Genomic DNA, 26,171 nt, shown 5'->3' with positions numbered 1-26,171 from the left:
ACACAACTTAGCCCTTCGTGGGGCTGACCTCGGAGCATTCAGCATCCCCGTCCATACCGTGCGCTTCCCACAGTGAGTCCGCACAGGCAGGGCTCCTGGGGAAGCCAGTGGGCCCTGCACCCCAATTCCGCAGTCAGATGTGACTCTCAGCCAGCCAGTAAAACAGGTTTATTAGATGACAGGAACATGGTCTAAAACAGAGCTTGTAGTTACAGAGAACAGGACCCCTCAGTCAAGTCTGTCTTGGGGGCAGGGAGGCCAGAGCCCCATCTGAGCCTCCCTCCATTTCCCCAGCCAGCTCCAAACTGAAACTCTCCAGCCCCTCCTCTCCTTTGTCTCTTTCCTGGGCCAAGAGGCCACCTGATCTCTTTGTTTGCCAACACTTTCAGTTGGCGCCTTTGCAGAGGAGGGGCCCAGGCCACCAGTTGCCAGGCGGCAGGGTGTCGGCCATTCTTTGTGCAGACACCATCACGCTGGCCCCGTAGGGCTCTGCCACAATCACACACCCTTATCCCACTGCCTAGATACTTAAGAACAACATAGGGGAAACTGAGGCACCCACACAGTATTCAGAGAAAACATTGAGAACATTCCCACTTTGTCACACCATTGATTGGCATTAATTATAATTCCCTCCTTTAATTCTTTATTAATAGAGTCCCATATCAGCTGTTCCAGAAGAGTGATAGGCCTATAGTTATCTGGGTTATCCCATTTAGCCTTCTTAAATATTGGCACTACGTTACCTTTTCTTTAAATCAAAACCTTGAGTTCCGCTTCTTTCATGTTATCTTCTTTTTTTTTTTCCTTTGAGTAAAATGACCACCACTGGTATTGATCTAAAAATACCAGTTATAACTTAAAATATTCTTTTAAAATTATCAAACATCCCATTTTGTAGATGGTGAGAAATACTTTTTACCTTTGTCATTTTCAACCTGCTAGGCAGAGTGAAATGTGTGGAGTTTTCCCTTTAAATCAAGGATACGTTTGCATGCTGCCTGCCCCAATCAGATACTCTTAATTGACATATTTTATTACTGGTTCTCTCAATTTAAAGTTCGAAGCTGGAACCTTTTTAGTTAACTATGGCTCCAAGACTTTCAGAGAGTTTATGGTGGTAGTGGTTGCTAATTTAAGGAAGGTGATATATAATATTTGTATTTATCCTCAAGATCTTTTGATCATAGCTCCATACCACTCCATTGCAGAAGCAAGCATTTTTCCCTGTCTGTATCAACAATCTCAACTTTTTAGAAGCTGGAAATTGTAAATAAGAATTTACAAGGTGTCTTAAGGCCATTTAGTTTCACAGATTCTCTTCTCTTCTCTCCCCCACCCCACACACAGGCAGAGCCTGGTGGTCCCATAAAAACTCAATATTGACCTTAAGGCCTTCTGAAAATCTACTTTGAAATCTTGGGTTTCTTTTCCTTCTACTTTTTAATGGTTAAAGTTAACATTTTACTAGCTATTTAAAAGGTGTGGATCAGCACCTTATTTGAAGTTTTATTTAAAGTCATTGGTGTTCTCAAATCTGCCCTGAGTTTTCTTCTTTAGATTAATTTTTTTTTAAATCATAAAGTATTTCTATATCCTTTTGCCCAAATCTTTAAAATTCCCAGGAGAGGAATTTTCACTTTCTGGAGTTTAGGACAGAGTTTTGCAAGACGCCTTCTCTGTTTGGCTATTTCCATCTTAATAAGAAGGGCTTTATGTCTACTAAACCACTATTTCTAGGTTTTTATGGAATTGGGCAGTGCCCAGTTCCATAAAAAGCCATTGTACCATAGCTGTAGCAACAGCCAGTCTACAAAGCTGCTATTTGGAGCACTCTGCAGCCACTCAAAGTGTGTGTGTAATAAAATTGGTTCTACATGGATTCCAGAAGTGGGTGCACATGCGTGCCATGCGCTGGAGCCAGAACTGTTGTGTAGTAGTGTTTGTTGACCCACATGTGCGTCATCTGTGTCCAAAGTGATACGAAGCCATGTGGGTTGATGCTTCTCCAGTTCCCTCTTACGCTGCATGGCCAGTCACAACCCCTATTCCTGGGTGCTTGTAGTTCTTCTGAGAGAACTCTTTGTCTGTTTCTAGTTAGCGTATATAGTTGTTCGAGTATTTACAGTTGTTTATAGTAATCTTTGTAAAGTTCTTAGTTAGGCTTCCCAGTTGAACTTCTTCCCCCAGTGGGGAGATCCCCACCACATCCTTTACAGGGATCCTTTCCTTGGCAAGCTGGCTTCAAAAGCTGTGCTTCATGCCCGCACTCCTTTTCTGTGAGTGACGAGCACCAACAGTGTGTCTACTGCTTCGGCGAAGCCCACATCATTGCCCGCTGCTCCATCTGTCACTCATTTCTGCCTCAAACTTAGGAAGCTAGAGAACTGAGCTGCCTACAAGTTTCTTATGGAAGAGGCTATGTACCCACGTGCACAGTCAGATCCAGGACAGATGGATCCTCCCGAATGGTGCCCATTACTGCTGGTGAGCGCCTCTCCGTCTTCCTACTGAGTACCAGGACCTTTGGTACTGCTGTATCCGCCAAAGCCTCACCATGGGCATAAGGGCAACTCCCCGATGGGGACTGCCCCTGAACGCAGCGTTGCCTCCCCAAGCCAGGTCGGGTGAGAAGTTGCATGTCAGTCCTGCTGCTCCAGCTCCCTAGAAGCCCTGGCTGGATCTTACGGTGAAACACCACCATGAGCTGCAGATGGTATCTCTTGCCACAGTTACTGGTCCACCACCATATTCACCAACAGCACCGTCGACACCTCTGGTTCCCAGTATGCCAGGTCGCCTGATACTTCTGACATCCATGGCTGAGCTCATGCTCCTGTATGCTGGTTCCCAGCTGTGCTCTGGTGCCTCAGACACCTTGCTGCTTCCCACTCTGGTGGATGAACCTCTCCTGTTCCTCCTGGAGCAGCAGACTTCTTCCACCTGCCTCGCACTGATGGCTCCACTGCTACCGGGCCTGTCGTTGGAGTCTGACTGTGTTCCGAACTGGACCCCTCCTCCTCACCTGCATGCTCTCGCATTCCGAATCCCAGGCAACAACCATCCTATCCACCCAGTTACGACCCTTCCACTGAGCCATGGTTCCGTTAGCCCTGCGGCCTGCAGATGCCTGGTGACCCATATGCTTGTCCTACTTGACTCCCTGGGATCCCTACTGGGACCGTAGGGTGCCGCTGCTGCCATCTTACAGGCTGTCCTCTGCCTGTACTGTGCCCCCCTTCGCGTATAATGAACCGGGACAAGATGTCATTGTGTGGCCAACACTGCTGGTACCGCTGGTTTCACCAGAGCCTCGGCATCCCCAGATGAGGCATTAATTCTGCCTTCCATTTTCCCTAAGGATGACCATAGACAGTACTATGACCTGTTTTGGCGCTCGGTGGATGTTATTGACCTCATGGTGGAAGAAGTCTAGGACCCGCAAAACCAGCTCCTGGATATTCTCCAACCACCTGGGCCTTCAAGGGCTGCCTTCCCTATCCACATGGCCTTCCTACAACTGGCACAGTCCATCTGGCACATGCTGGCCTCCTGTGACCCTACTTACTAGCGTGCTGAGTGATGATACTTTGTCCCTTCTCAAGGTACGGACTTCCTGTTGACGCCCCCCATTTCCCTTGTTGTTCACATGGCAACCGAACATGCTCAATAGCAACACCTTAAGGCCACCCCCTAATCCCCAGTCAAGGCAGCAAAGAAGCTAGACCCTTTTAGGGTGAAAGGTTTATTCATCTTCTGGACTTCAGTTCTGTATTGCTAATTACCAGGCCCTTTTGGCAAAGTCGTATTTCCTGACCTATTTGAAGCTTGCAGACTTTCAGACCTTTATCCTGCAGACAAAACCAGCAGAATTTCCAGATGCTGCTGGATAAGGGATCACTGGTAACCAAGGTGACCCTCCAGACAGTGGTTGATGCTGCTGACACTGCATCCCGCTCTCTGGCATCCGATGTTGTACTCTGCTGAGACTCTAGGCTCCAATCCTTCTGATTTCCTAAAGAGGCCCAGAGCATTCTTGAAGATCTTCCCTTCCATAAGAACGTCCATACTGGGTCAGACCAAAGGTCCATCTAGCCCAGTATCCTATCTTCTGACAGTGGCTCAAAGCCAGGTGCTTCAAAGGGAATGAACAGAACAGGTGAGATCCCTTGGTAAGTGTTCGCAGTCTGCTTTGGACTTAGCTATCTTGAGTAGTTTTGTGTCATCTGAAAATTTTACCACCTCACTGTTTACCCTTTTTTTCAGATCAATCAAATTTGACAACCAAAAATCTTCAGCAACAAGATAGATGAATCCTTACACTCCCTCAAAGATTCCTGCACCACTCTGCAGTCACTTGCTATCAATACCTTGGCCCCGACCTACAGGCAGCAAAGGTCGTCCTTTCACCCCTGCCTCTGCGCCACGTACCTATTTTCAATGACTGCAGGAGCTGTCTCACTGACATCCATGCATCCAACAACTCCATTATTCTGCCGCTACCACGTCTGCTCCCTCGACTCTCTTGCAATGTCAATTCAAACAGCTGTTTTGACTCTTTCATTGAGACTCGTGAACCTCTTCCAACCCCCACCCAGGGCGTCTGGTTGTCTTTAGGGGTCTGTCTTGTCCTGTTCACCCACAATTGGGGCAAGATCACCACTGATGGCTGGGTGCTGGACGTCATTCGCCAGTGTACTCGATAAGAGTACCTCTCGTTCCCCACATGTCGCCCACCCCATGTTAGCTTGGAAGTCCCTCCCATTGTGTTCTCCTCTGGGAGGTGCCATAGAGCACCTCCCCGGCTGTTACCAGGGCTGAGGGTTCTATTCCCCTTATTTCCTTATTCCCCTTATTTCCTTATTCCCCTTATTTCCTTATTCCGAAAAAGGTCCCCATTCTTGACCTCTGATTGCTCAAGAAGTTCATACGCCAGTTCTGATTCTGGATCTTCATGCTCCCCCTCACTAGTCCATCTCTCCCCTAGGCTCGCGGCTCTCGATATGAAAGATGCCTATTTCTACATCAGAATCGCCCCAGCTCATTGGAAATGTCTCCGTTTTACAGTGGGACACTCCCATTGTCAGTTCTGGGTCTTCCCCTTTGATATTGCCACAGCTCTTCGCCTGTTCACAAAAGTTTTTTCGTTGTCACAACACACATGCAATGCCTCGGCCACTCCATTTCCCTACCTGGATTATTGACTCCTCCTTGTTGTGACATTGCACAACTGCCTCCTTGCCGCTATCCAGACCCTTCGCAATCTCCTCGTCAGTCTGGGTATCTGTATCAATTGGGAAAAGTCAGTCCTCATCCCTACTGAAGAGATCACTTTTATTGGGACATTCCTGAACTTTATTGCGAACCAAGCTTTCCTCCTGATGGATCACTTTACCACCCTCACCTCTCTCATCATGCAGCTATGTCACAATCCACGCACGTTTATTCGCCAATGCCTTTTCTTCCTTGGCCACATAGCTGCCTGCACCTCCATACTACCCCATCCCCGCCTTCATATGCACTGCCATGAGCTCTGGCTCCGGTTGATCTACAGATCTCAGACTGACTGCTTGAACAATCTGGTCTTGCTCCCCAACTTTATCCTGGTTTCCTTTCCATGGTGGACCAAGTCATGGTCGACATCCCGTTCACCCTTCCCACTCCCCACACCACTCTCACCATGGATCCTCCCTCACTGGGTGGGACACTCATCTGTATGGTAACATGGCCCAGGGCCTCTGGACACAGGGAGGCGAAGATGCACGTCAATATCCTCGAACTATAAGCTGTCTGCCTTGCCTGTCAGGCTTTTCTCCCCCTCATAAGATCATGGCACATTCAACTTCTATCCGCCAACATGATGGCAGTGTTTGTGTTTGTTAACAAGGAAGGTGGCACTAGGTCAACCTCTCTCTCTCTGCGGAGGCTGTCCACCTTTGGAACTGATGCTTCAAGCATGGGGTCATGCTGCATTCCGTGCACCTTCCAGGCACCAGCAACTCCCTAGTGGACATGCTCAGCAGATTATTCTATACAAATTACGAGTGGGGGCTCCATAATCCCATGCTTCACTCCATCTTCCATTAATGGAGCACCCTGCACTGGCATCTCTTTGTGACCACAGTGAACCACAAATTCCCTCTCTTCTACACTACAGACCTAAATTGGCATAACTGTGTTGCTCCAGGGCTGTGAAAAATCCACAGCCCAGAGTGATGATGTTATACCGATTTAAACCCCCTAGGCAGGGAGCGTTATTTCAGTGGGAGAGCTTCGGCCACTGACATAGCTACCGCCTCTCAGAGAGAGAGATTAACTACACTGATGGAAGAAGCTCTGCTGTTGGCCTAGGAGCGTCTTCACTAAAGCGCTACAGCACTGCAGCTGTAGCATTATATGTGAAGACAAACCCTTAGTTTTACTAAATTTCCTTCCCATAACCTACTAATTTTGCCCTATTCCTGTGTGGGTTGAGTGTCCTGTATTGTGTCCTCATCTGTATCCCAACATCATTGGATGTTTTCCTAAAATACATGCTCTAGGAATTATTTTGGGGAAGTTGCATAGGATGCCTTATACAGGAGGTCAGATTAGATGATCTCAGTGGTCCTTTCTGGTCTTGAAATCTATTAATCGTATGGGGATATTTAACAGAGTTCTTAGAACTTCCTAAATTGGTGTTGAGAAGCCCTCTCCACAAGCCCAAAGCCCAAGTGAGATTATTTATTTTTGCTCAGTCGTGAGAAGGGGTTATTCATGTGGCCTGTGGTTCCTTTGAATCAGAGCTACATAATAGTACTGTTAAGTACTCTAATTATACTAAGAAAAAATTGAAAAATGTGACCAGTGTTAGACACTGAAGTGACTAGCACAGAATTTTCCAAACTTTTGGGTTTGTGACTTTTGGTGCACATATTCTTACTGAACCTCCTAAAAGTTGACTTCACTGGGAGCTGTGGATGTTCAGCTTCACTGAAAATCAGATCTGTTTACTATTTAGTTATCTAAGTGTAGATTTAGGTGTATAGGCACCCAGTTTTGAAAAGTCTGACATAAATTGTTACATTAAGTACCATTAATGCAAAATGGAAACTTTTTTGAACCTTCTTTACAGATTGACTTAGGCAGTTTGTTAAAAAATGTGTTCATAAAAACCTTTTGAGATTTTGGTATAAGAAGTATTACACAACATTTAACACTTAAATGTCTATAGTGCATTTGTGTACTCAATTTAAACTATATTAGTAGCATTTTGCTGTGTCTCAGGAGATCAGTTGCTGCTACTTAAGTGGTCTGCAGACACAAAATTTAAACAGTATGTTTAGCTCCTGGGTGTTCTTGAGAAGTGGACTATATTTTCATGCTGCCTGGAGGAGGTGCTACAATATTATTGAAATTATAATAAAATTAGGATGGGCCACGTTAAGGATTTCTGTCTACTCCCATACCTAGAACGGGAGCAAAGACACCAAAGCCTGAGATAAATTATAGTTTTCAAAAACTCACTGCACAATTAGCTAGTGATCATATGACTGTTCTGTTTTTTATCTTCTGTAATGTTAATTGTATTTTTTCTTCTAAAGTAGAAAAAAAATTATACTGCAATGGTCCAAAGGAATATTGCATACCTGTCATTTTTAATTCAAGTGATGATAAGGTGGGTTATTCATTTTTCTGTGTGAATTGTCTTATGATATAGTTAAAGAGAAGGGGGCTTGTGTGTGCTTAATTTCCAAAAGTACTGAAAAATACCTCCAGTTCCATTACATGAGCACATATCATGTTTAAACACTGGTGTCTCCTGAATTGGCAGGAAGTTGCCAGAAAAAAAGGGTAGGGGAGGCTAGTTTTAAAAAGAGAAACTGTAGCTGAGACAAAAGCTCCTTCTCCCAAGCTTTCATACTCATGTTCCAGTGGGTAGAAACCCACACTGGACAGAAGCCATCCATGGGTTTACACATTGATTTTTGAAATGTAAATAAACAAGTTTTGTTAGCCCTAACTTACTTTCCTTTTTAATATACATTTTCTGCTCCTATTACTAATCTTAGCCTTAGCGTTTTATATATTGTGCAAAATAAGTGCTACATCTGCTGTATAATACTGTATGTAGAACACTCCACTGTGTTTCAAGAGATTTGGCTCTTGGTGCACCTTTTTGTATGTTATCAGCTAGTCCTCTGCTCAGTAGTCAAAATCAGCAGGAGAGTTTTTTAATCTGGACTCCCTGCATCGAGGAAGTCCCCTTGTAAATTCAAGACTAGTCAAGGAAGTTAGCAATCTTTTTGCTTAAATCTAAGTATCAAAGGTTTCAGGCTTTGTTAGGGGAAGCCCTGAATAGGGATTGGGTCTGTGACACCACTGCCCAAACCATGTGGTTTGTTCTAAGATCTGGAAGGTTGCTGTGCTATGCTAATATAGCTTTAAGCTGGAACAGCATTCTGGATATTGGCATGTAAACATTTCTGGGGTGTCATTTAGGCTTGAAAAAGTAGTGTGCTTTTGGTCAAGGATTCTATTGTTTTTCCTTTCACCCAGACATACTAAAACTGCTGTTATTATTAGTATATCAGGCTGGAAAAGGATCACGAATGTGGGATTTCTTTTTTTTTTTTTAAATTAAACATCTCATGGTACAAGTCTAAAATCAGTTTTCGTACTACATATGGTAGTGTAACTTAGCTTTGTTATGGTAGTCAGTTGAACTTAGAAATTGGTATATACATGATAAGCGTCAGTCATAGTTGCGCATCTATTAGCTTTTGTGAATTTGTGACAAACTTGGATGTTGCAGGTTTTGGTGAGAATTATTTGAAGGAGAATGAAATGGAGCTTGAAGTCCAGCTTTCATGTATGGAAATATTCTTAAGCAACACTTAAAGCATTTAGTTTGTTTTTAATAATTTTTTCTTATTATATTTAATGATTGAAGATTTTGTTTAAACAAAGATTTGCCTCTCAGCCCATCTTTCTGTCCCCTTCATCTTGAAGTGAACTCTGAATTTTAAATGTCACATCTCATTCTTTTTCATGACAGCAGATCGACTCAAAACATTTGTAGATCTGTTTGTTTTTATTTGTTAGTTTTGTTTGCAATATCTAAATGCCAATTTATGGACTTATAGCATAGCTGATTGATCAAAGATCAATCCAAGCATGTTAAAGTGTGGAAATGAGTATTTGGTTGGGTGTTGCTTTGGGGTATGGCAACAGAGGATTTGGCTGGTAGGTTTAATCTTTGGGCTATTAGGTAACAAGTACATTTTTAAGCCCTGCTTAGAAACTGAAGTTACTAATTGTACTATAATCAAAAAGAGGAAAAACTCGGATTTAAATGGATATGCTTAGGTGAGTCGTCCTCTCATTTCACTGTCTGTTTATCCCCACTTTATTTAAATTTTGGTTGCTCTGGCTCTGTCTCTCTCCCATAAGTCCAGACACTAGTTTGTTGGCCATAAATGCCACCAATAAACCTAACTAATTAAAATACTCTAGAAACTTAAGATTTGTTATATTGGGTCAGATCATTGATCATTCAAGTGTTGGAATAAGTTATGTATGTAAAAATGTACTTTCTTTAAAGAAAATACTGTCATAATTAGAGGAAAACACTGACAGTGACAGCTGATGGCCACCCTAAGTGGGGAGTGAGGTTAACCCTCTCTAGTGGAAAAACAGCTCCATCATTGGGCTGCTGTCCACTTGCTGGGTATAAGGTCTCTCTGTTGGTCAGAAGAACTACCCAGAATACCCTTATCTTTTGGCAGAGCTCTCCCCCCCCTCCCATCAGCCAAGAGGCTCCTCCACCCTGGACAACAGAGCCCCTCAGGCCCACCCCCACAACCAGCCAGTAAAGTAAATCACTGCATATTCCCCTCTTGCTGCAGAGCGTCCAGGAGCTTCCCCTCCCATTCCAGGCAGTAGAGCTCTTTCTTCCCAACAGGCCTACTTGCTGCCTCTGTTCTTCAAATTTGAAGGATGGTGATAGCAAGTTCTTCTGCCTCATTGTCTCACATGCAGATTTCTTGTGCAGTTCTAGAGGTAGAGCTGTGTACTGAAGCTGCTCAGGCTCTTGGAGGCGAATCTTTCTTCTCACCAAAAAGAGTTAAAATGCTATATGGGATCAAACTCTGATCTCTGCCCTGCCTCATTTTTTGAGCAGAGAAGGGAGCTCTTTTTCGGTGTTGGAAATTACCAGTTCTTCCCTTCCTGGACTGCAGTCCATTGTGTTGCATCTACATTCACTTGGGTAGATATTGCTATCTCATCCCAGCCTGCACTGTCTGCCACACCGTCCACGGTTCCCTTCCTCTTCCCCCTCTCCCCCAACTGTACTGGAAGTGATGGCATTTAGCATAAGGATTTTTTTTACTTTAAAAGAAACAAGGAGATTTAATTGGTGGGTCTTAGGCTTATTAGCCCCTAAGTAGCCACTGCTGCTGCCTGCTCCTTGTCTTGTTCCCTGTCAACCCTTTTGCGCTGTTCGTGTGTTCTCATCTTCATGCCATTCTCTGGTTCTCCCTTTATACTTGAGACTTCCTCCATCTCCTTTTGGGTCAAACGACCTTGATTTCTTCTTTTAGCTCTCTTTTTAAAGCATGCTTCTTCCACAAAACATTTCAAACTGTACTTTTTCTAGCAATATATCTGTGCTGATGTGAGAGTGAGTATTCATTTGGTGTATTGTATAAGTTTAAACTGTATTTTCAGACTCAAACAGAATTTGAAGGCTGGGATAGCATTTTCCTTTGTTTCTTTCTGTAGGGCGATGCTTACTAATTGTGCTCAACGTATAAGAACGTAAAATGGCCATACTTGATCAGACCAACAATCCATCTAGCCCAGTATCCTATGTCTAACAGTGTCCAGTGCCAGAGGCTTCAGAGGGAATGAACAGAACAGGACAGTGTAGTTATCCATCCCCTGTTGTCCAGTTCCAGCTTCTGGCATTTGGAGGTTTAGGGACACCCAGAGCTTGGGATTGTGTCCCTGACCATCTTGACTAATGACCATTGATGGACCTTTCCTTCATGAACTTACCTACTTCTTTTTTGAACCTTTTTTATACTTTTGGCCTTTATACTTCCACAATATCCCATGGCAATGAATTTCACAGGTTGACCGCATTGCATGAAGTACTTCCTTATGTTTGTTTTAAACCTGCTGCCTATTAATTTCATCAGAAGACCCCGGTTCATGTGTTCTGTGAAGGGATAAATAACACTTCCCTATTCACTTTCTCCATATCATTCATGACTTTATAGACATCTATCATACTCCCTCTTAGTTGTCTCTTTTCTAAGCTGAATAGTCAGAGTTTTTTAACCTTTCTTTGTGTGGAAGGTCGTAAGGGGGTTCCATCCCCCAGTAATGTTTGTTGCTCTTCTCTGCACCTTTTCCAATTATAACATATCTTTTTTCACATGAGGTTACCAGAACTGCATGCCGTATTCAAGGTGTGAGCATACTATGAATTTCTAGAGGCACTATGATATTTTCTGTGTTTTTATCTATCCTTTTCTTAATGGTTCCTAAGATCGTTAGCTACTTTTTTACTGCTGCTGCACGCTGAGCAGATGTTCTCAGGGAACTGTCCATGATGACTCCATCTTTCATAGGTGGGGTAACAGTTAATTTAGAACCTATCATTTTGTACATATAGTTTATTAGAATTATTTTTCCCAATGTACATTACTTTGCACTTATCAATATTGAATTTTATCTGCCATTTTGTTGGTCAGTCACCCAGTTTTGTGAGATCCCTTTATAACTCTTCACACGCTGCTTTGAACTTAACTAAGTTACGTTTTATTTTGTTGACCATGTCAATTGATTTTAATTAAGATATTAAAAATTACATTGCTTTTTACATGCTATAATTTCTGACAACTTTGATCAATAAATCAACAATTATAGTAGTTTTAGGATTATATTGCATATGTCAAGTATATTGAAGTAAAAGTAAAAATTCAAATACTTTTTTAGTTTGTCCACTTGAATTGTTTGAATTTTAGCGCACACAAAGACTGTTTTTACCCTGTTGTTGAGTAAGATTGAGATGCCTTGGGCTCTTCACCCCTGAAAAAAGTTATTTTTGTGCACTGCTGGCAATTTATATAATACTTTTCCAACAGAATTTAGTTCTCCAGTTATAATTGGCACAATTTAAGCTTTCCTTGAAAAGATTTTTCAATCATATATAAGTTTCAGCTTGTTAAATTCATATTGTAAAGCTAATGCTGTTTCCCAAGCCTTCGGGATATCCTGCCTATGTAATTACAGGTTTATGCAGCAACTGTGCAGACATGATCATTACCAATAGTATGAATAATTGCCTCACTTGGCTGGTTTGTGGTCGCACAGTGTCTAGTACCTAGATGTGAAGCAGTTAAAATGAAAAACACATACAAAAACAAACAAAACACAAAAAATGACAGAAGTTGCTGAAACACTAAGTTGTTGCTTCCAAGAGACAGGTTTTTCTATGGATGTGCATGTATGGTGAGACTTAATTGATAGTAAATCCTCTTAAGGTTAAAACTCTTGAAGTTTTTCCCAGTTACTGGAAAAATATAATCTACAGAAGGTAATACACAATTTTATTGTTAATTTAAAAGTGATTCTTTCCCGCCCTGTCTAGAAATGTTAATTCATTTATAGAGAGAGCAAATAATGTACACTGTATATGCCTCGGAAAATGGGTTCTAATCAAAGAGCCATTGTTTAGTAGAACTGGCTATTGAATAAACGTGATGTAAGTGTTAATCTCTTCGTTATACAGTGTAACATCGGATGTGTTGCAGCGTTGCTCAGGTGGATGGGTACCCCAAGACAGTGAAAATTAGAAGTGACCCAACCCTTTGCCCTTCCCCCAAACTGGACCACATTTTCGAGCTTTTTAATAAATATGCTTAAGTCTTTGCTGCCCCTTTTCTTCACACACCTTTTAATTTTTGGTGGCAGGATATTGATTTGCTGCTGCTACTGCTACTGCTGTATGGTACTTCTCTGGTACTGAGATACCAGGGCATGCAGGATGTCTGAGGATCTTTAAACCTGATATATTCTGAGGTTTCCCAGGAGCAATGTGTATTCTGGGATGTTAGTACTAGGAAGCCCTAGAGAATATTTGAAATTTAAAGTAATCAGCAGTGGTATCTGTACCTCATTGGTGAGATGTCTATGCTTAATACCCCAAATACAGCGATTTTCACTATTAAATATATAGTAGACTCATTTCAAGACCCATCAAGAGGCACTTCTGTTGTGATATTTACAAGAAATTACACAACTAACTAGGAAGGAGGTCAGTTGGGGACAAATATATATTTCCAGATAAACCACAGGTTAAACTGGAGTTAACATTCAGTATATGTCAGTAACTTAAGGATAAAAACATACAGGAGTACTGTAGTTAATCCCAAAACAAGCATTTGTGACAGGGTTGGGCCAGATGGCTACAGGAGAGTGATAGAAGGCAGATATATTAGCCCCAGGTTAAGTAGGTCCCTTTTCTCTGGGTAAGGTAACAGGAAAGGTTCCAGAACAATCAGGAACTTTCTGGAAACAATTAAGGCAGGCTGATTAGAACACCTGCAGCCAATCAAGAAGCTGTTAGAATCAATTAAGGCAGGCTAATCAGGGCACCTGGGTTTAAAAAGGAGCTCACTTCAGTTTGTGGTGTGCGTGTGAGGAGCTGGGAGCAAGAGGCATTGAGAGTGAGAACGTGGACTGTTGGAGGACTGAGGATTAAAAGCATTCTCAGACACCAGGAGGAAGGTCCTATGGTGAGGGTAAAGAAGGTGTTGGGAGGAGGCCATGGGGAAGTAGCCCAGGGAGTTGTACTGTCGCACAGCTGTTCCAGGAGGCACTCTAGACAGCTGCATTCCACAGGGCCCTGGGCTGGAACCTGGAGTAGAGGGCGGGTCCGGGTTCCCCCCATACCTCCCAACTCCTGATCAGACACAGGAGGAGTTGACTTGGACTGTGGGTTCACGAAAACAGCCAAACTGAGGGCTGCCGTGAATCTCCAAGGCGAGCAAATCTACCAATAAGCACAAGACCCACCAAAGTAGAGGAGGAAATTTGTCACAATTACAAACTCAGGAAATTCAGAGTTAAGATTAAATTGAAAAGAAAGCCAAGATGTTAAGGTATGGAAATGCACAGTTAAGGCCCTTAGTGACCCCTAACAGTATTATCTTCCCAGAGTGCAGCTCCTCGCTCTAATTGGAGGTGGAGGCCATTTTGAAAGAGGTTGTTTCTTCTAGGGGTACCTGTAGCCTCATTTCTGTTGAGAAGAATAGGAGAGGGAAGTTCTTTGTGGAATTCTGTAGAGGAGAACATTTTTGATCAGCCTTTGCTGATGAATAATTTATGAAGAATAACAAAACCTTGCAAATGTTGTCAATACATAAGATTTCAGTATATTGGGAAGCTTTCAGAATTTGTATTATTCCACCATTGAGATTATTTAAAAAGAATAGTCTGGCCCAGAGTGATGAATCATTTTAAAGAATTTTAAAATTAATTGAACTCAGAAATTAATTACCTTGATCACTTGTAAATCTCAGAAAAGTCATTCTATATTCAGTGTTACAATGTTGGAGAGCATATGCAGTATTTTTCATATGTAACATTGAATTCCTGGGTTAAGTGTAAAGCACAACTTAAAAAAGAAATCAGGTTGTCTGTCATCACTGTGACCATTTCATGTCTTGGTTGTTGCTGCTGCTGTTACAGTAGTTGTGAAAGACTCCAACTGAAACTGGTGCCCAATTGTGAGAGAGAGAATTCCTAACCCAAAGAGTTTACACTTATACAGACAAAAAGGCAAAGGCAGGAAAAGAAATGTACCAACTTTCCTCACCCTTTTTTCATTGTCTTTTCACACTGTTGCTCTTTGGGGAAGAGACTGCCTTTTGATATTCTTGTCGACTGCATAGAACAAAGATGCCACTATAATATAAGTTTCTAATCTTCACACCACACCTGCCAGGTACGTATAATTAGCCTAATTTCTAGGGGAAATTGAGGTGGTGGGGGGTATGACTTGCCAAAAAAGTTCATCAGGCAGCTACCAAAAATAAAAATTTCAGCCCAAAATGTGATAACTATGTTCCTGTGAAAATAAAAATGCAATAATAAATAACATGGACTTTTGTTTACGTGTGTATATATATATAATTGCTGCTATAGAACAGACATCTGAGCTAATGCCTTATTTTGAGATTTGTCTTACGGAAGGCTGGCTTTGTTTCTTTTACTTCTCTGCAACAGAGTGCCAAATCATTTAAATATATATGTGTACTGTACTTAGATGTACTCCAGCAGTTCATAATCATGCCACTTAAATTTTGAGATTAAGTTTAGACTATTTCTCTTTTGCACAGGTGGTGTTCTCTTGTTGCTCGCATAGGTATCATTACAATGGTTTCTGTCTAGGGCACCTTATTTTTAATGATCTGATATTTTTGATCTCTCGGAAATACATTTTTTTTGTTCTCTTGAAAAATAACTTGAAGATGGTATGCAAGGGAATCGGATGCTGGGAAAGACAGGGCTATTCTGCTGACTCATGTCACTGCATGCAGTAGGCCAGGTGGATTTCATCAGCTCATTCCTACTATTATAAAAGGGTTTTCATGTCCCTCTCCAGAAAAGGGAGACCAGGGAAATAATTTAAACTATTTTAATGCTAAAGTAAGCTTCCTTTTTAATTTCCAAACTCCACCCCTTTTAAAACACATGCTGAAACACTGTTTCCTAAAATCTTGAGGGAACTGTGTGTTCAGTATGAAAAATAGTTACTGAGATTTTTTTTTAATTGCCAGGTAAGTAATACGTATCAGTAGCGAGGGGGGAACAACATAAATGCTTTGTGGTATGTAATCATGTCACTTTGTAACATAACACTTATTGAGGGAAGGAGGCCATACTGCTGACTAGGTCCATACATATGGGAAGGAAAGTATGAGTTCAGTTTTCATTCTAACCCTTTTCTCCCCATTTGTTCAGAACTTCCTCAAATATTTTTTGTTTTGGGATGAAATTTTCAGTGATAACTTCACTGTGAGTGAATTTTTCTGGATTCTTTTGAGCTGAATTAAAGCCATATCTGAATTACATGCATTGTCAAAAACCGTGCACGTTGGGAAAGGCAGTTTTGCATTATGCACTACTTGAATTTTTTTGCTTCAAAAATTAAAGGCAGATGAACTTTTAATGTTAAATGCCATCATTAGCTTCCCCTATTCTGTTAACATTTTATTTTTTAAAAACAACAAAAATCTAGAGAGAGAGAAGTGCAACACATGTTAATTAACCAGGAATGTGGGAAAATCAGTCACAGTTAAGAAATTCAGAAGGTTTGGGTTTCTGATAGTTTGGTCTGAATAAGTATTGCTGACAGGAACTCTCCCAAATTTTGATGAAATTCAGAGGGGAACAACTAGCATGAGAAATTATTGCTGTGGTTTACCTGTGTAATGGGCCAGTGCAAGACGTTAGATCCAAACATCCACAAAAATTGTTGGGAAGGAGAGCAGAATCCAAACTTGGACCTAGATTTCAACTTCACAGCTTCTCCCTTTCTCTAAAATCATGAATTCAAGTTTCTCAAACTTTGGGTAATGATCCAAAATCCAGATTTGAAGCTCAGCCCAAATTCTCACACTCCTTTGTTTGTTTTTTTTCCCTTACACGAAAGTAAACATAGAAATAATTTTAAAAAACCCACATTTGAGTACAGATGTACTAAGTTTAATTAAAAATGAAGTCCGAAGACCACTTTTCAGTTAGACCACTAAAATGCCAAAAAATGGTAATGATCATTCAGTGCTAATCTGCGCTGGATTCAGACAGCATATAATTGAATGATAATGTACTGCGTGTTGGAGGAAAGATGCTCTAATATTTAGAACATGGGATTAAAATCAGGACTTTGAAATTCTAATCCTGGCACTTACAGGATCTTCTTTGGTGAAAAAGTCATTCTACCTTCCTGAGCCTCAGTTACTCTATTCATAAAATTAGATTAACATCTCACAAATGTGGTGTGAGGCTTAATAAATGTGTAAAATGCCTTGATCTTTGGATAGAAGGTGCATGAGGAATTCCTGTTGTTATTAATTGTGTTTATTGATTATCCTTGCAGGCAGCAGTTAGGGAGAAAAATTGCTCCATTTTATGCTGATTGAATATGAGAAGCTTGGATGCTAGACTGGGAATCGTGATCTGGATTCTATTCTTGGTTCTGTAATTCACTTACTTTGCAATCTTGGACAAGTCATGTCACCACTCTATGCCTCAGTTTCCCCATCTGTAAAATGGGGACAATGATACTTTCTTTTGTAATATGCTTTGATATCTATGGCTGAAAAGTCCTCTATGACAGTTAAATATTAAGTCCTGGCAGACCATACCAGCATAGCATGAACCAGAACATAGCATGGCTGCTATGTTATGTCCATGCGCTGTGCTTTAATTACTCGTAATTATGTATTAGACCAATAATTAAAATTCAGAGAGATTTTAGAAGCATAAAAGGGAAATACTGTAAGTAAAGTAGGGACAATAACATAGCACATTCTGCTTAACGTTTTTATTGTGTACATTCTCTATAAATTTCTCTGACTCTTAAAAACCAATATTCTGTTTCAAAATTCAGTTACATAAAATAAGTTTTCATAAGGTAACTTTTTTTTAAATCACAAGCAAATACAAAATAGTGCTGTGATAACCACAAAATAAAACCTTTTGACCAAAGGCCTTGTAAGATTTTTGTGTTTTTTTTTTTTTTGTGTTTGTTTTTGTTTGAACAAATGTAACCCAAGGTGTTGTCTTATCACAGGTTGGCTTTTTTGATCTCTGAACGAATTAAGTCAGTGATTTAGGTTGGTCAGTTGTGGGACATAGGATGCCATTTTTACTTTTTGAGAAAGTGAAAGCAAATAATTTTTCTGTCAATCAATGTAGTGCATACTATGACAATAGAACTTACTGCTGAATTAGAGGAATCTGATTTATTAATTTTAATGTTTTCACATATAATTAGGTTAAAAATAACCCCTGAAAGTTCTTTGAAAGCTCCTGTGAAAGTCATGTCTCCTGCACTTATGACTACTACCTGTTGATCAGCAGTTTTCTTGTTTCATTGAAGTGTAGCTGTTGAGAGGTCATGGTCATAGAGAAAGAGTTGATGTTGCAAGTAGGTAAGACCAGTCCCAGGGAGATCTTTGAATATCAGAACAGAGATTTTGAAGTGGACTCTTCATTCTGTAGGGAGTCCACACAAAAAGTGGACCACAAGGATGATGTGTTGCTTGTCACAGGGGTTGCTGTGTGTTGTACCAGTTGGAGCTTTCTCAGGGTGTGGTTTCATTATTAGATATGGGTTGCAAAATGAAGCTTAGAGGAAATAGATACATGGATCACCGTAGTGAAGTCCCTTGTCTGATAGGATGGGGTACAATCTTCAGGTCACTAGCAGGTGGAAGTTGATGTGCTTTTTCTTCATAAGTGCCTGGGTGTGCAATAGTATTTTCTTTTAGATGATGCTCCTTGTTTTGAATTTTTTTTAATCATTTGTCTACTTGTATTATTATTATTTATTATTTATATAACCATAGCATTTTGAGTCTGAAATAGCTGTAGTGCTCAGAAAGGGGTAGTCATAATGCAGTGCTCCAATGACTTCAGCTGGGATTTCATCTGGGAAATATCTCTGCAGGATCAGACCATAAATAGAAGCATAAGCTTCCTCAGCAGTGTACCTCTACCATGATTCCCGATCCTCTGTTCCTGTTAAATTACCTATGTCTGGCACCAATATTGCTATTTAGTGCCAATTAGTAATGCTTGATTTTGAGATAAAAACACCTGTTGGGCAAAGACTATCAATTTACTGGTCATAGGACAGCATTTAGCAGTCAGATGGTAACCATTTTAAAAATCATTACTGACTTGTTTAATTTGAACCAGTGTCTTAGAGGTTAAAGGTTGTATCTTGTTACGAGGTTTGGCAGGTTTAGATTTTTATTGGCAAGTGTTGGTAAAGGTCAATTTCTACCATACAGACACAAACCGACAAAAAAATTTCCATCAGTAATAGTCTAAATTTACAGATAGGCAAAGTAAGGAAAATGCTGCTTGAGAACTTCTTAGAGTGAAAATCCACTGATTTAGACTTTTGAATTAGGCTTGTTACAAATGGATTATCAAATGAATAGTAAAAACAGGTATTATTTGTTTTAAGGATATTTACTTCGTATATTTTGACATGGGATGTTGGCAGTATGCTTTTTAACAGTTTATTAAGCTTCAACTTTTTGAGTCCATGTCTAATGTCATTAAATAATTGTCTGGCCCATTCATAATTTCCCACAACTGAAAATATAAATTGATAAAAATAGAAAAAATGCTTTAAAATAGATATCAGTGAAAATTATAAAACAATAACAATTGAATTCTGCCAAGCCTATTCATTACCATTCCCTTGAGCCATCCAGTCCCTTCGGACGTCGTTCCTGGAGCTCCTTGGAGCATAGCATGCTAAAGAGTTTTCTTTCAACTCTACTCACAAATAAGGGAAATAGATATTTATGATGCACTTTTCTAGTTGATTATGATTAGGAAAGAGCAGCTATTCATTGTAAGCTCTTAGGAATTTCACTGCCTAGTGATTTTGTTCTTTATATACCTGTTTCTGCTTCATCATTCAATGGGCTTGTATTGTTTTTTTTAAATGTAACCAACTCTAGTGCATCAGAAGGTGACAGGCTAAGAGCATTGGCTGGCTACCATTGGTATGGCCAGCCTTTTGACGTAATCCTGACAATACACTCTAGTACTGTTTCCAGTCAACCTATTCTTCCAACTGTAGCCTTCTGTGAGCAGAACACTACGTTGATTTCATTCCTCGTACCTAAGGTGGATTAAAATCTGGAAATGGGAACTAGAATGGGACCATTGAACTCATTTTCACTTGAACTCAGAATTTGAACTCAGGTCTACTTATTTGAAAATCCATTGCACCAGCAAACTCCAAAAACTATAAAGATGTAGAATTAATACTCACAAGCTGCTTCACCTATATTAATGCATATAGATCGTCATTATTGGCGGCACAGGTAGTGATGTCAGTAGTTAAGTTTACCTGACACTTTCCATTATAAGACCATGTTTTCAGTTGCCTAAACCTTTGCCAAAAGTAAACTGTTAAGTCTGAAATTACCTTTGCCAGGAATGAGGTTTGTTTAGAAAGTGTCTAGCTTGATCTATTTAATAATATGCTAGGGCCCAACAGATTTCGCAGATCAAAGTCCTGATATTTTGATTTGTTTCTTTTAGGGCTGTCGATTTAATCCCAGTTAAGTCACTTGATTAATTCAAAAATATTGCAGTTAATCACAGTTTTTTCTACATTTTTAAATATATCGGTCAATTACAAGACAGAATACAAACTGAACAGTGCTCACTTTATATTATTTTTTGTCTTCAAATATTTGCACTGTAAAAGTGATAAAATGAATAGTATTTTTAATTTTCCTCATAAGTACTGTAGTGCAATCTCTTTATCATGAAAGTGCAACTTACATATATAATTTTTTTTTACATACGTAAATTTTTGTTACATAACTGCACTCAAAAACAAAACAATGTAAAACTTTAGCGCCTACAAGTCCACTCAGTCCTACTTGTTCAGCCAATTGCTTAGTCAAACAAGTTTGTTTATATTTGCAGAAGATAATGCTGCCCACTTCTTGTTTACAGTGTCACTTGAAAGTGAGAGCAGGCGTTTGCATGGCACTGTTGTAGCTGACATCACAAGATATTACGTGCCAAGTGCGCTAAAGATTCATATGTCCCTTCATGCTTCAACCACTATTCCAGAGGACATGTGTCCATGCTGATGACAGGTTCTGCTCGATAACCATCCAAAGCAGTGTAGACCGATGCATGTTGTAGCCTATAGGATTAACCTGCTTGCTTGCATATATATATATCTTTTCTTATAGTTTAAGTATTTGGTTTATTGTAATAGGATTATAGATTTATATTGAAGTAAGTTCAGCTGTAATGTAAGGGGCTTACAGGTCATATCCTGTATGTTGCGCTAAGGCAAAGTTAGCATATCTATGTCTGGGACCCTTCACCCAGATAGCAAGTCAACACCCACACACATGTCTAAGACCTTTCACCTAGATAGATAAATAGCACAGGGGATTTCCAAGTCTGTACCCACAGACTTAACAGGTACACCACAAGAAAAGAACCGAAATAACTGGGAGCACAAAAATAACATGTATGATCTAATGTCATTAATATGTATGTACGTGTCATCAATAGGCACAAACATACTAGCCTATACAGTAAGTGTACTAACATTTTTGTGGGTGAGGAATGAAGTTTGGGCATAGGAGGAAGGATTTCAAGCACCTGTGCCCTATAAAAAAGGTAATCCACCTTGTTAGACTCAACTAGTAGTCTAGACGACTAGTAGGCTCTACTTGTTTTTCCTAACTTCCTAAGTTCCAAGGGGACTAGGCTAAGCTTGGTTTCCCTAAGCTTTTGTTCTTAGTTTTGTTAATTAGGTTTTTAAGTTTGTTAGTTAAGTAAACTCTGTTAGCTTTGATAGCTCGTAGCTCTAGCTTCTTCTAAGCTCTGCACCTCCCACTCAAAAATTGAGAAACCTTAACTGCCAGAGGCGAGGCTGGTCCTGTGTGTCTCACCACCAAGTTATCAAGGAAGGGTGTAAGTATATTAACCAAAGCTTTATAGAATATAATACCATAATACCGTTTGTATCTTTTAAATAGCAGTAATACAATTGTAACATTGTAACTAATTATATCATTTAATTACTACTTCATTTATCTTAATAAAAAGTCTTTAAGGCTATATCTATCTCTGTGTAAGCTTCCTGTCATACCCATGAGGGTACTTTTAAAATTCTGTAAAGCCTAATTCGGGACAAAAACTTTTATCGTCTAATCAAAGAAATTGGCAAGTGTAAAACCCATACTATCCAAATTAATAATATTAACCTCCTAAATCAGGCAACAATGTTCATTTTCATTATATGAGTCAGATGCCACCAGCAGAAGGTTGATTTTCTCTTTTGGTGCTTTGGGTTCTGTAGTTTCCACATCAGAGTGTTGCTCTTTTAAGACTTCTGAAAGCATGCTTCATACCTCATCCCTCTCAGATTCTGGAAGGTACTTCAGATTCTTAAACCTATGTTGAGTGCTGCAGCTATCTTTAGAAATCTCACATTGGTACCTTCTTTGCGTTTTGTCAAATTTGCAGTGAAAGTGTTCTTAAAACGAAGGGTCATCATATTTAATTAATGCATTTTTTTTAACAAGCATCATCAGCATGGAATGATAGTTGAAGCATGAGGAGGCATATGAATTTTGCTAAACAAGGAGTAGGACTAATTGGACTTGTAGGCTCTAAAATTATACATTGTTTTATTTTTGAATGCAGTTTTTTGTACATAATTTTACATTTATACGTTCAACTTTCATGGTAAAGAGATTGCACTATAATACTTGTATTAGGTGAATTGAAAAATACTATTTTGTGTTTTATAGTGCAAATATTTGTAATAAAAATAATTGAGCACGGTACACTTTGTATTCTGTGTTGTAATTAAAATCAATATATTTGAAAATGTAGAAAACATCCAAAAATATTTAAATAAATGGTATTCTATTGGTGGCTGAAGCATGAAGGGGCATACAAATGTTTAGCATATTTTGCACATAAATACCTTGCAACGTCTTCTACAAAAGTGCCTTGAAAATGCCTGTTCTCAATTTTTGGTGACATTGTAAAGAAGAAGACGACAGCATTATCTCCTGTAAATGTAAACAAACTTGTTTGTCTTAGCGATTGGCTGAACGAGAAGTAGGACTGAGTGGACTTGTAGGTTCTGAAGTTTTACATTGTTATGCTTTTGTGTGCAGTTATGTAACAAAAAAAATCTGCATTTGTAAGTTACACTTTCACAACAAAGAGATTGCACTACAGTACTTACATGAGGTTAACTGCAAAATACTATTTCTTTTGTTATTTTTACAGTGCAAATATTTGTAATAAAAATAATATACACTTTGATTTCAATTAATCCAAAGGAAGCAGTGGGGGCAAAAGATCTATCTGGCTTTAAGATTAAACTCTATATGTTTATGGAGGAGATGGTATGATGGGATAACATGGTTTTGGTAGTTAAATATTCATGGTAAACCTGTGATGGGATATTAGATGGGGTGGGATCTGAGTTACCCAGGAAAGAATTTTCTGTAGTATCTGGCTGGTGAATCTTGCCCATATGCTCAGGGTTTAGCTGATCGCCATATTTGGGGTCGGGAAGGAATTTTCCTTCAGGGCAGATTGGAAGAGGCCCTGGAGGTTTTTCGCCTTCCTCTGTAGCATGGAGCATGGGTCACTTGCTGGAGGATTCTGTGCTACTTGAACTCTTTAAACCACGATTTGAGGACTTCAATAGCTCAGACATAGGTGAGAGGTTTTTTGCAGGAGTGGTGGGTGAAATTCTGTGGCCTGCGTTGTGCAGGAGGTCGGACTAGATGATCATAATGGTTCCTTCTGACCTAAATATCTATGAATTACAACACAGAATATAATATATATGAGAATGTAGAAAAACATCCAAAATATTTAATAAATTTCAATTGGTATTCTATTATTTAATACTGATTAATTGAGATTAATTTTTTTAATCATGATTAATTTTTTTGAGTTAATCGTGTCAGTTAAGTGCGATTAATCGACAGGCCTACATATAAGGTATCAGGGGAAAGGTTATGATCTGATGAAAGTCACTGTTCTATCTAACTACATATATCATTAGTGCATATGAAGTTATGAGATTGTGTTGTACGGTTGTCAGTAAAACATATGCTGTAAGTTGGGAATCAGCCAGATATTAGCTGCCCAGAAACAACAGCAAGGAAAGTAACCAATGGCCTGGTGAGGTGTCAAACAACCATCAGCAGACATTGTCCGGCGAGGGAGCTACAATTCAGTGACTTACCTGCATGAGGCCACACCAGGGAAATTGCTCAACCTTTCTTGGAGACTCAGCAGTGCCCACCAGACATGCCTGGAGTTGTGTTCTCCAAGCACATGGGACTGAGGGTATAAAACAGAGCACAGGGAGCCCATGTTTGGCTTTTCTTCTGCCCCCACCTATGCTGCAAGCAACAAGGACACTGAGAAGACTTAAAGACTCCAACAGGGGAGACTGGCCCAGGTTTCAAGGGTGAAATTGTGTACTATGAACTGCAGTATCCAGTGGGGTGAGAAAAACTGTTTAATCTAGATGTTACCCAGTCTAATAGGGTTGAGAGTTTAGACTGCGTGCTTATATTTTCTTTTCTTTTGGTAACTGACTCTGACTTTTTGCCTATCACTTAAAACCTATCTTTTGTAGCCAATACACTTGGTTAACTGTTTATCTTTACCAGTGAGTTTGCCTGAAGTGTTTGGTAAGGGTGCTTGCTCAGGTTTACAAAGGGTGGTGTATATCCACTTTCCATTGATGAAGTGGTGAACAGATTAATAAATCTGCATGGCTCATCTTGAGCAGTGCAAGACGCTATATTCCTGAGGTACAAGGCTTGGAGCTGGGGGGATATGGCTGGTGCCTTACTCTGTGTGATTCATGAGTGGCTCTGGGAGCATTCATGCAATCTAGCTGGGTGTGGGGCTCCACATGTGGTTGTGCTGAGTGATAACAGCACCTGGAAGGGCTTTCTGCTTGTCACTAGCAAGGCATTGTGAGGGACAGCCAGGCTGGAGAGAGTTAAGAGAGCACAGTGGTCCCAGGCTGCACCCTAGGGATCCGGTCACAAGTAGATCAACAGTCAGGCATATAGTTGAGATAATGGTCATCATTAGAGGGTCAGGTATACCATCTGCAATGAGGATTTGGGCATGAGAAAGGTGTTGTCAGGATGAGCACCCAGAATGTTGACCGCTGATCAGAAGAGAGCATGACTTGGCATTCCAGGGAAATTTTGAAACTTCTGGCTTCTCCAGGGCAGTGCATCATCCAACTCATCCCAGGTTGCAGTGACCACAGTGGCCAAACGTAGCTTTCAACTGATTCATAATCTGCCTATTGAACAAATTTGGCTCCTTCGGGGTTCTGCCTGTTCCTCAAGTTGAAGAAAGACCTTTGTGGGAAGAGTTTCAATGATGATAATGAGGTGATCGCAGCAGTTGAGGAGTTTCTGGACATGCAGGACAAAGACTTCTACAAGAGGGCATATCCAAGCTGCAGCTGCGCTGGACCAAATGCATTGATGTCAAGGATTATATTGAAAAATATATACACAAATGTGAATTATGTTTTTTTCTTTGTCGGGCCAGAAACTTTCTGAACATCCCCCATATCTGCCTAGAAAAGTTTCAGCTAAAACAGTTCAGTTGCTTTAGAGAACTAGGTTAGAGGAAAATACATTTTGCTCATGTTAAAAAAAAAATAAAAATTCTTACCACAGTTTTGTTGAGAAGCTTTAGTGGTTCAGTGCTTTGGAATATGGTGTGGGAGGTAATCTTTTTATTGGTAAGTGTTGGCAAAGGTCAATTTCCACCATACACACACAAACCGACAAAAAAATTGATCAATATGTGGCGTTTGGTATCTCAAAGCAGCATCCTGGAACCCCCATATTCACCACTGTCATATAACTATGATTTTTTTGTACAAAATATGTCTTGTGAGGTATCATTTTCAAAGTCTTAATCTGTTGAACATTAATATGCTCTTGGATTGTGTATGCTATTATTGTACGTGGAGTTATGAAGTTTTGCTGTGTGTGTGTTCCTGAGGTTTGATGTGAGCTTAGGAACACCCACAACCAGCCTTTCACGTACAACAATGGAGTAGCCAGACATGCTGATGGCCCATTAAAGAGATTCCACTATCCCAGGAACTATATACAATGGAAACTTCACCTAAACAATGGAGATTGCTTGACCAGGTCATAGCAAAAGATCTTTTCAGCAAGCTGGAAGAAACCAGTAAAGAAGGTGAAGTGACATTGTCACTTGGCCTCACTTCCCCAACTCAACACCTGGAAGTGCGTTTGGGGGACAAAGACTTGGAACCGGGGGCGGATGATCCCAGGCTGGAGAAGAGT

General features: G+C 40.3%; 1 protein-coding gene across 15 annotated transcripts in view; it reads left to right on the top strand.

Moving 5' to 3' along the window:
• SUPT3H (SPT3 homolog, SAGA and STAGA complex component) overlaps window positions 1-26,171 on the top strand; it is a 470,398-nt gene that overhangs the window by 111,042 nt on the left and 333,185 nt on the right. The gene's annotated exons all lie outside the window — the stretch shown is intronic.

This window comes from Lepidochelys kempii, chromosome 3 (genome assembly GCF_965140265.1).
Source record: "Lepidochelys kempii isolate rLepKem1 chromosome 3, rLepKem1.hap2, whole genome shotgun sequence".
NCBI lineage: Eukaryota > Metazoa > Chordata > Testudines > Cheloniidae > Lepidochelys > Lepidochelys kempii.
This window is presented reverse-complemented; position numbering and strand designations above follow the sequence as displayed.